The following is a 12,338-nucleotide window of genomic DNA, read 5'->3' on the forward strand; positions in this document are numbered from 1 at the left end:
AGAAAAATATTCCTAAATGTACCACTTAAGTAGGCAGTGACAGGCTATCAATGAATGAGACTTCCCCCACCTGCAGTTACTAACAGTAATATAGTCTAGCAAGCACTAAATGAGAAAATAAAGTCAAAACTTCCAGTTCATTAATTTTCAATGTAACACAATAACTCAATTTAAATGCCATATTATTTGACAAATGTACAGATAAAAGGTACTTAAATTCTCTTATATGTCCAGTTGAATACAACTAGATCTTAGCCGGACACAGCTGAAGTTTTTGAGCAGAAAATATTCCTAAATGTACCACTTAAATAGGCAGTGACAGGCTATCAATGAATGAGACTTTCCCGCCTGCAATTACTGAGAGCAATATAATCTAGCAAGCCCTAACTGACAAAACAGAGTCAAAACTTCCAGTTCAGTTAATATTAATGTAACACAATAACTCAATTTAAATGCTGTATTATTTGCAAAATGTGCAGATAAAAGGTACTTAAATTCTCTTATACGTCCAGTTGAATACAGCTAGATCTTAGCCAGACAAAGCTGAAGTTTTTAAGCAGAAAATATTCCTAAATGTACCACTTAAATAGGCAGTGGCAGGCTATCAATGAAAGAGACTTCCCCTGTTTGCAATTTCTAACAGCAATAAAATCTAGCAAGCACTAACTGACAAAACAGAGTCAAAACTTCCAGTTCAGTTAATATTAATGTAACACAATAACTCAATTTAAATGCTGTATTATTTGCAAAATGTGCAGATAAAAGGTACTTAAATTCTCTTATACGTCCAGTTAATACCGCTAGATCTTAGCCGGCCAAAGCTGAAGTTTTTAAGCAGAAAATATTCCTAAATGTACCACTTAAATAGGCAGTGGCAGGGAATCAATGAATGAGACTTCCCCCAACTGCAATTACTAACAGCAATAAAATCTAGCAAGCACTAACTGACAAAACAGAGTCAAAACTTCCAGTTCAGTTAATATTCAATGTAACACAATAACTCAATTTAAATGCCGTATTATTTGAAAAATGTGCAGATAAAAGGTACTTAAATTCTCTTATATGTCCAGTTGAATACAACTAGATCTTAGCCAGCCAAAGCTGAAGTTTTTAAGCAGAAAATATTCCTAAATTTACCACTTAAATAGGCAGTGACAGGCTATCAATGAATGAGACTTCCCCCGCCTGCAATTACTAATAGCAATAAAATCTAGCAAGCACTAACTGACAAAACAGAGTCAAAACTTCCAGTTCATTAATTTTCAATGTAACACAATAACTCAATTTAAATGCCGCAATATTTGAAAAATGTGCAGATAAAAGGTACTTAAATTCTCTTATACGTCCAGCTGAATACAGCTAGATCTTAGCTGGACAAAGCTGAAGTTTTTAAGCAGAAAATATTCCTAAATGTACCATGTAAATAGGCAGTGACAGGCTATCAATGAATGAGACTTCCCCTGCATGCAATTATTAACAGCAATAAAATCTAGCAAGCACTAACTGACAAAACAGAGTCAAAACTTCCAATTTAGTTAATATTCAATGTAACACAATAACTCAATTTAAATGCCATATTTTTTGAAAAATGTGCAGATACAAGGTACTTAAATTCTATTATACATCCAGCTAGATCTTAGCCGGCCAAAGCTGAAGTTTTTAATCAGAAAATATTCCAAAATGTACCACTTAAATAGGCAGTGACAGGCTATCAATGAATGAGACTTCCCCCGCCTGCAATTACTAACAGCAATAAAATCTAGCAATCACTAACTGACAAAACAGACTCAAACCTCCAGTTCAGTTAATATTCAATGTAACACAATAACTCAATTTATATGCCATATTATTTGAAAAATGTGCAGATAAAAGGTACTTAAATTCTCTTATATGTCCAGTTGAATACAGCAAGATCTTAGCCGGACACAGCTGACGTTTTTGAGCAGAAAATATTCCTAAATGTACCACTTAAATAGGCAGTGACAGGCTATCAATGAATGAGACTTCCCCCACCTGCAATTACTAACAGCAATATAATCTAGCAAGCACTAACTGACAAAACAGAGTCAAAACTTCCAGTTTGTTAATATTCAATGTAACACAATAACTCAATTTAAGTGCCACAATATTTGAAAAATGTGCAGATATAAGGTACTTTAATTCTCTTATACGTCCAGTTGAATACAGCTAGATCTTAGAAGGACAAAGCTGACGTTTTTAAGCAGAAAATATTCCTAAATGTACCACTTAAATAGGCAGTGACAGGCTGTCAATGAAAGAGACTTCCCCTGTTTGCAATTACTAACAGCAATAAAATCTAGCAAGCACTAACTGACAAAACAGAGTCAAAACTTCCAGTTCAGTTAATATTAATGTAACACAATAACTCAATTTAAATGCTGTATTATTTGCAAAATGTGCAGATAAAAGGTACTTAAATTCTCTTATACGTCCAGTTAATACCGCTAGATTTTAGCCGGCCAAAGCTGAAGTTTTTAAGCAGAAAATATTCCTAAATGTACCACTTAAATAGGCAGTGGCAGGGAATCAATGAATGAGACTTCCCCCAACTGCAATTACTAACAGCAATAAAATCTAACAAGCATTAACTGACTAAACAGAGTGAAAACTTCCAGTTCAGTTAATATTCAATATAACACAATAACTCATTTTAAATGCTGTATTATTTGAAAAATGTGCAGATAAAAGGTACTTAAATTATCTCATACGTCCAGCTGAATACAACTAGATCTTAGCCAGCCAAAGCTGAAGTTTTTAAGCAGAAAAATATTCCTAAATTTACCACTTAAATAGGCAGTGACAGGCTATCAATGAATGAGACTTCCCCCACCTGCAATTACTAACAGCAATAAAATCTAGCAAGCACTAACTGACAAAACAGAGTCAAAACTTCCAGTTCAGTTAATATTAATGTAACACAATAACTCAATTTAAATGCCGTATTATTTGCAAAATGTGCAGATAAAAGGTACTTAAATTCCCTTATACGTCCAGTTAATACCGCTAGATCTTAGCCGGCCAAAGCTGAAGTTTATAAGCAGAAAATATTTTTAAATGTACCACTTAAATAGGCAGTGGCAGGGAATCAATGAATGAGACTTCCCCCGACTCCAATTCCTAACAGCAATAAAATCTAGCAAGCACTAACTGACAAAATAGAGTCAAAACTTCCAGTTCACTTAATATTCAATGTAACACAATAACTCAATTTAAATGCCGTATTATTTGAAAAATGTGCAGATAAAAGGTACTTAAATTCTCTTATACGTACAGCTGAATACAGCAAGATCTTAGCCGGCCAATGACGAAGTTTTTAATAAGAAAATTTTCCTAAATGTACCACTTAAATAGGCAGTGACAGGATATCAATGAATGAGACTTCCCCCGCCTACAATTACTAACAGCAATAAAATCTAGAAAGCACTAACTGATAAAACAGAGTCAAAACTTCCAGTTCAGTTAATATTAATGTAACACAATAACTCAATTTAAATGCTGTATTATTTGCAAAATGTGCAGATAAAAGGTACTTAAATTCTCTTATACGTCCAGTTAATACCGCTAGATCTTAGCCGGCCAAAGCTGAAGTTTTTAAGCAGAAAATATTCCTAAATGTACCACTTAAATAGGCAGTGGCAGGGAATCAATGAATGAGACTTCCCCCAACTGCAATTACTAACAGCAATAAAATCTAACAAGCATTAACTGACAAAACAGAGTCAAAACTTCCAGTTCAGTTAATATTCAATATAACACAATAACTCATTTTAAATGCCGTATTATTTGAAAAATGTGCAGATAAAAGGTACTTAAATTATCTCATACGTCCAGCTGAATGCAACTAGATCTTAGCCAGCCAAAGCTGAAGTTTTTAAGCAGAAAAATATTCCTAAATTTACCACTTAAATAGGCAGTGACAGGCTATCAATGAATGAGACTTCCCCCACCTGCAATTACTAACAGCAATAAAATCTAGCAAGCACTAACTGACAAAACAGAGTCAAAACTTCCAGTTCATTAATTTTCAATGTAACACAATAACTCAATTTAAATGCCGCAATATTTGAAAAATGTGCAGATAAAAGGTACTTAAATTCTCTTATACGTCCAGCTGAATACAGCTAGATCTTAGCTGGACAAAGCTGAAGTTTTTAAGCAGAAAATATTCCTAAATGTACCACGTAAATAGGCAGTGACAGGCTATCAATGAATGAGACTTCCCCTGCCTGCAATTATTAACAGCAATAAAATCTAGCAAGCACTAACTGACAAAACAGAGTCAAAACTTCCAGTTCAGTTAATATTCAATGTAACACAATAACTCAATTTAAGTGTCATATTACTTGAAAAATGTGCAGATAAAAGGTACTTAAATTCTCTTATATGACCAGTTGAATACAGCTAGATCTTAGCCGGACACAGCTGACGTTTTTGAGCAGAAAATTTTCCTAAATGTACCACTTAAATAAACAGTGAAAGGCTGTCAATGAATGAGACTTCCCCCGCCTACAATGACTAACAGCAATAAAATCTAGCAAGCACTAACTGATAAAACAGAGTCAAAACTTCCAGTTCAGTTAATATTCAATGTAACACAATAACTCAATTTAAATACCGTATTACTTGAAAAATGTGCAGATAAAAGGTACTTAAATTCTCTTATACGTCCTGCTGAATACAGCCCGACATTATCCTTCCAAAGCTGAAGTTTTAAGCAGAAAATATTCCTAAATGTACCACTTAAATAGGCAGTGTCAGGCTATCAATGAATGAGACTTCCCCCGCCTACAATTACTAACAGCAATAAAATGTAGCAAGCACTAACTGATAAAACAGAGTCAAAACTTCCAGTTGAGTTAATATTCAATGTAACACAATAACTCAATTTAAATACCGTATTATTTGAAAAATGTGCAGATAAAAGGTACTTAAATTCTCTTATATGTCCTGTTGAATACAGCTAGATATTATTCGGCCAAAGCTGAAGTTTTTAAGCAGAAAATATTCCTAAATGTACCACTTAAATAGGCAGTGTCAGGCTATCAATGAATGAGACTTCCCCCGCCTACAATTACTAACAGCAATAAAATGTAGCAAGCACTAACTGATAAAACAGAGTCAAAACTTCCAGTTGAGTTAATATTCAATGTAACACAATAACTCAATTTAAATACCGTATTATTTGAAAAATGTGCAGATGAAAGGTACTTAAATTCTCTTATACGTCCAGCTGAATACAGCCAGATCTTAGTCGGCCAATGCTGAAGTTTGTAATAAGAAAATGTTCCTAAATGTACCACTTAAGTAGGCAGTGACAGGCTATCAATGAATGAGACTTCCCCCGCCTGCAATTACCAACAGCAATAAAATCTAGGAAGCATTAACTGACAAAACAGAGTCAAAACATCCAGTTCAGTTAATATTCAATGTAACACAATAACTCAATTTAAATACCGTATTATTTGAAAAATGTGCAGATAAAAGGTACTTAAATTCTCTTATACGTCCTATTGAATACAGCTAGATATTATCCGGCCAAATCTGAAGTTTTTAAGCAGAAAATATTCCTAAATATAACACTTAAATAGGCAGTGACAGGCTATCAATGAATGAGACTTCCTCCACCTGCAATTGCTACCAATAATAAAATCTAGCAAGCACTAACTGACAAAACAGAGTCAAAACTTCCAGTTTAGTTAATATTCAATGTAACACAACACAATTTAAATGCTGTATTATTTGAAAAATGTGCATTTAAAAGGTACTCAAATTTGCTTATACGTCCTGTTGAATACAGCTAGGTTTTAGCCGTCCAAAACGGATGTTTTTAACCAGAAAATATTCCTAAATGTACCACTTAAATAGGCAGTGGCAGGGAATCAATGAATGAGACTTCCCCCAACTGCAATTACTAACAGCAATAAAATCTAACAAGCATTAACTGACAAAACAGAGTCAAAACTTCCAGTTCAGTTAATATTCAATATAACACAATAACTCATTTTAAATGCCGTATTATTTGAAAAATGTGCAGATAAAAGGTACTTAAATTATCTCATACGTCCAGCTGAATACAACTAGATCTTAGCCAGCCAAAGCTGAAGTTTTTAAGCAGAAAAATATTCCTAAATTTACCACTTAAATAGGCAGTGACAGGCTATCAATGAATGAGACTTCCCCCACCTGCAATTACTAACAGCAATAAAATCTAGCAAGCACTAACTGACAAAACAGAGTCAAAACTTCCAGTTCATTAATTTTCAATGTAACACAATAACTCAATTTAAATGCCGCAATATTTGAAAAATGTGCAGATAAAAGGTACTTAAATTCTCTTATACGTCCAGCTGAATACAGCTAGATCTTAGCTGGACAAAGCTGAAGTTTTAAGCAGAAAATATTCCTAAATGTACCACGTAAATAGGCAGTGACAGGCTATCAATGAATGAGACTTCCCCTGCCTGCAATTATTAACAGCAATAAAATCTAGCAAGCACTAACTGACAAAACAGAGTCAAAACTTCCAGTTTAGTTAATATTCAATGTAACACAATAACTCAATTTAAATGCCATATTATTTGAAAAATGTGCAGATACAAGGTACTTAAATTCTATTATACATCCAGCTAGATCTTAGCCGGCCAAAGCTGAAGTTTTTAATCAGAAAATATTCCAAAATGTACCACTTAAATAGGCAGTGACAGGCTATCAATGAATGAGACTTCCCCCGCCTGCAATTACTAACAGCAATAAAATCTAGCAATCACTAACTGACAAAACAGACTCAAACCTCCAGTTCAGTTAATATTCAATGTAACACAATAACTCAATTTATATGCCATATTATTTGAAAAATGTGCAGATAAAAGGTACTTAAATTCTCTTATATGTCCAGTTGAATACAGCAAGATCTTAGCCGGACACAGCTGATGTTTTTGAGCAGAAAATTTTCCTAAATGTACCACTTAAATAAACAGTGAAAGGCTGTCAATGAATGAGACTTCCCCCGCCTACAATGACTAACAGCAATAAAATCTAGCAAGCACTAACTGATAAAACAGAGTCAAAACTTCCAGTTTAGTTAATATTCAATGTAACACAATAACTCAATTTGAATACAGTATTACTTGAAAAATGTGCAGATAAAAGGTACTTAAATTCTCTTATACATCCTGCTGAATACAGCTAGACATTATCCTTCCAAAGCTGAAGTTTTTAAGCAGAAAATATTCCTAAATGTACCACTTAAATAGGCAGTGTCAGGCTATCAATGAATGAGACTTCCCCCGCCTACAATTACTAACAGCAATAAAATGTAGCAAGCACTAACTGATAAAACAGAGTCAAAACTTCCAGTTGAGTTAATATTCAATGTAACACAATAACTCAATTTAAATACCATATTATTTGAAAAATGTGCAGATAAAAGGTACTTAAATTCTCTTATACGTCCTGTTGAATACAGCTAGATATTATCCGGCCAAAGCTGAAGTTTTTAAGCAGAAAATATTCCTAAATGTACCATCTAAATAGGCAGTGACAGGCTATCAATGAATGAGACTTTCCCCACCTGCAATTACTAACAGCAATAAAATCTAGCAAGCACTAACTGATAAAACAGAGTCAAAACTTCCAGTTGAGTTAATATTCAATGTAACACAATAACTCAATTTAAATACAGTATTATTTGAAAAATGTGCAGATAAAAGGTACTTAAATTCTCTTATACGTCCAGCTGAATACAGCCAGATCTTAGTCGGCCAATGCTGAAGTTTGTAATAAGAAAATTTTCCTAAATGTACCACTTAAATAGGCAGTGACAGGCTATCAATGAATGAGACTTCCCCCGCCTGCAATTACCAAACAGCAATAAAATCTAGGAAGCATTAACTGACAAAACAGAGTCAAAACATCCAGTTCTGTTAATATTCAATGTAACACAATAACTCAATTTAAATACCGTATTATTTGAAAAATGTGCAGATAAAAGGTACTTAAATTCTCTTATACGTCCTATTGAATACAGCTAGATATTATCCGGCCAAATCTGAAGTTTTTAAGCAGGAAATATTCCTTAATGTACCACTTAAATAGGCAGTGACAGGCTATCAATGAATGAGACTTCCTCCGCCTACAATTGCTAACAGCAATAAAATCTAGCAAGCACTAACTGATAAAACAGAGTGAAAACTTCCAGTTCAGTTAATATTCAATGTAACACAATAACTCAATTTAAATACTGTATTATTTGAAAAATGTGCAGATAAAAGGTACTTAAATTCTCTTATACGTCATGTTGAATACAGCTAGATATTATCTGGCCAAAGCTGAAGTTTTTAAGCAGAAAATATTCCTAAATGTACCACTTAAATAGGCAGTGACAGGCTATCAATGAATGAGACTTCCCCTGCCTGCAATTACTAACAGCAATAAAATCTAGCAAACACTAACTATCAAAACAGAGTAAAAACTTCCAGTTTAGTTAATATTCAATGTAACACAATAACTCAATTTAATTGCCGTATTATTTGAAAAATGTGCAGAAAAAAGGTACTTAAATTCTCTTAAACGTCCAGTTGAATACAGCTAGATCTTAGCTGGCCAAAGCTGAAGTTTTTAAGCAGAAAATATTCCTAAATGTACCACTTAAATAGGCAGTGACAGGCTATCAGTGAATGAGACTTCCCCCGCCTGCAATTAGTAACAGCAATAAAATCTAGCAAGCACTAACTGACAAAACAGCGTCAAAACTTCCAGTTCAGTTAATATTCAGTGTAACACAATAACTCAATTTAAATGCCATATTATTTGAAAAATGTGCAGATAGAAGGTACTTAAATTCTATTATACGTCCAGTTGAATACAGCTAAATTTTAGCCGGCCAAAGCTGAAATTTTTAAGCAGAAAATATGCCTAAATGTACCACTTAAATAGGCAGTGAATGGCTATCAGTGAATGAGACTTCTCCCACCTGCAATTAGCAGCAGCAATAAAATCTAGCAAGCACTAACTGATAAAACAGAGTCAAAACTTCCAGTTCAGTTAATATTCAATGTAACACAATAACTCAATTTAAATGCTGTATTATTTGAAAAATGTGCAGATAAAAGATACTTAAATTCTCTTATACGTCTAGTTGAATACAGCTAGATCTTAGCTGGAGAAAGCTGAAGTTTTTAAGCAGAAAATATTCCTTAATGTACCACAAAAATAGGCAGTGACAGGCTATCAATGAATGAGACTTTCCCTGCCTACAATTATTAACAGCAATTAAATCTAGCAAGCACTAACTGACAAAACAGAGTAAAAACTTCCAGTTCAGTTAATATTTAATGTAACACAATAACTCAATTTAAATGCTGTATTATTTGAAAAATGTGCAGATAAAAGGTACATCAATTCTCTTATACTTCCAGTTGAATACAGCTAGATCTTAGCCAGCCAAAGCAGAAGTTTTTAAGCAGAAAATATTCCTAAATGTACCACAAAAATAGGCAGTGACAGGCTATCAATGAATGAGACTTTCCCTGTCTACAATTATTAACAGCAATAAAATCTAGCAAGCACTAACTGACAAAACAGAGTAAAAACTTCCAGTTCAGTTAATATTCAATGTAACACAATAACTCAATTTAAATGCAGGATTATTTGAAAAATGTGCAGATAAAAGGTACATAAATTCTCTTATACATCCAGTTGTATACAGCTAGATCTTTGTCAGCCAAAGCAGAAGTTTTTAAGCAGAAAATATTCCTAAATGTACCACTTAAATAGGCAGTGACAGGCTATCAATGAAAGAAACTTCCCTTGTTTGCAATTACTAACAGCAATAAAATCTAGCAAGCACTAACTGACAAAACAGAGTCAAAACTTCCAGTTCAGTTAATATTAATTTAACACGATAACTCAATTTAAATGCCGTATTATTTGCAAAATGTGCAGATAAAACGTACTTAAATTCTCTTATACGTCCAGTTAATACTGCTAGATCTTAGCTGGCCAAAGCTGAAGTTTTTAAGCAGAAAATATTCCTAAATGTACCACTTAAATAGGCAGTGACAGGCTATCAATGAATTAGACTTCCCCCGCCTGCAATTACTAACAGCAATAAAATCTAGCAAGCACTAACTGACAAAACAGAGTTAAAACTTCCAGTTCAGTTAATATTCAATGTAACACAAAAACTCAATTTAAATGCCGTATTATTTGAAAAATGTGCAGATAAAAAGTACTTAAATCCTCTTATACATCCAGTTGAATAAAGCTAGATCTTAGCCAGTCAAAGCTGAATTTTTTAAGCAGAAAATATTCCTAAATGTACCACTTAAATAGGCAGTGACAGGTTATCAATGAATGAGACTTCTCCCGCCTGCAATTACTAACAGCAATAAAAGTCTAGCAAGCACTATCTGACAAAACAGAGTCAAAACTTCCAGTTCAGTTAATATTCAATGTAACACAATAACTCAATTTAAATGCCGTATTATTTGAAAAATGTGCAGATAAAAGGTTCTTAAATTCTCTTATATGTCCAGTTGAATACAGCTAGATCTTAGCTGGCCAAAGCTGAAGTTTTTAAGCAGAAAATATTCCTAAATGTGCCACTTAAATAGGCAGTGACAGGCTATCAATGAATGAGACTTCCCCCACCTGCAATTACTAACAGCAATTAAATTAGCAAGCACTAACTGACAAAACAGAGTCAAAACTTCCAGTTCAGTTAATATTCAATGTAACACAATACCTCAATTTAAATGGTATATTATTTGAAAAATATGCAGATAAAAGGTACTTAAATTATCTTATACATCCACCTGAATACAGCTAAATCTTAGCTGGACAAAGCTGAAGTTTTTAAGCAGATAATATTCCTAAATGTTCCACTTAAATAGGCAGTGACAGGCTATCAATGAATGAGACTTCCCCCACCTGCAATTACTAACAGCAATAAAATCTAGCAAGCACTAACTGAAAAACAGAGTCAAAACTTCCAGTTCAGTTAATATTCAATGTAATACAATAACTCAATTTAAATGCCATATTATTTGAAAAATGTGCAGATAAAAGGTACTTAAATTCTCTTATATGTCCAGTTGAATACAGCTAGATCTTTGCCGGCCAAAGCTGAAATTTTCAAGCAGAAAATATTCCTAAATGTACCACTTAAATAGGCAGTGAAAGGCTATCAATGAATGAGACTTCCCCCGCCTGCAATTACTAACAGCAATAAAATCCAACAAGCACTAACTGACAAAACAGAGTCAAAACTTCCTGTTCAGTTAATATTCACTGTAACACAATAACTCAATTTAAATGCCATATTCATTGAAAAATGTGCAGATAAAAAGGTACTTAAATTCTCCTATACGTTCATTTGAATACAGCTAGATCTTAGCCAGCCAAAGGTGAAGTTTTTAAGTAGAAAATATTCCTAAATGTACCACTTAAATAGGCAGTGACAGGCTATCAATGAATGAGACTTCCCCCACCTGGAATTAGTAATAGCAATAAAATGTAGCAAGCACTAACTGACAAAACAGAGTCAAAACTTCCAGTTCCGTTAATTTTCAATGTAACACAATAAGTCAATTTAAATGCCGTATTATTTGAAAAATGTGCAGATAAAAGGTACTTAAATTCTCTTATACATCCAGTTGAATACAGCTAGATCTTAGCCAGTCAAAGCTGAAGTTTTTAAGCAGAAAATATTCCTAAATGTACGATTTAAATAGGCAGTGACACACTATCAATGACTGAGACTTCCCCTGCCTGCAATTACTAACAGGAATAAAATCTAGCAAGCACAAACTGACAAAACAGAGTCAAAACTTCCAGTTCAGTTAATATTCAATGTAACACAATAACTCAATGTAAATGCCGTATTCTTTGAAAAATGTGCAGATAAAAGGTAATTAAATTCTCCTATACATTCATTTGAATACAGCAAGATCTTAGCCAGCCAAAGCTGAAGTTTTTAAGCAGAAAAAAATTCCTAACTGTACCATTTAAATAAGCAGTGACAGGCTATCAATGAATGAGTATTCCCCACCTGCAATTACTAACAGCAATAAAATCTAGCAAGCCCTAACTGACAAAACAGAGTTAAAACTTCCAGTTCAGTTAATATTCAGTGTAACACAATGAATCAATTTAAATGCCCTATTATTTGAAAAATGTGCAGATAAAAGGTACTTAAATTCTCTTATACATCCAGTTGAATACAGCTAGATCTTAGCTAGCCACAGGTGAAGTTTTTAAGTAGAAAATATTCCTAAATGTACCATTTAAATAGGCAGTGACAGGCTATCAATGAATGA

This window comes from Protopterus annectens, chromosome 6.part0 (assembly GCF_019279795.1).
Source record: "Protopterus annectens isolate FY-2018-M chromosome 6.part0, PAN1.0, whole genome shotgun sequence".
NCBI lineage: Eukaryota > Metazoa > Chordata > Ceratodontiformes > Protopteridae > Protopterus > Protopterus annectens.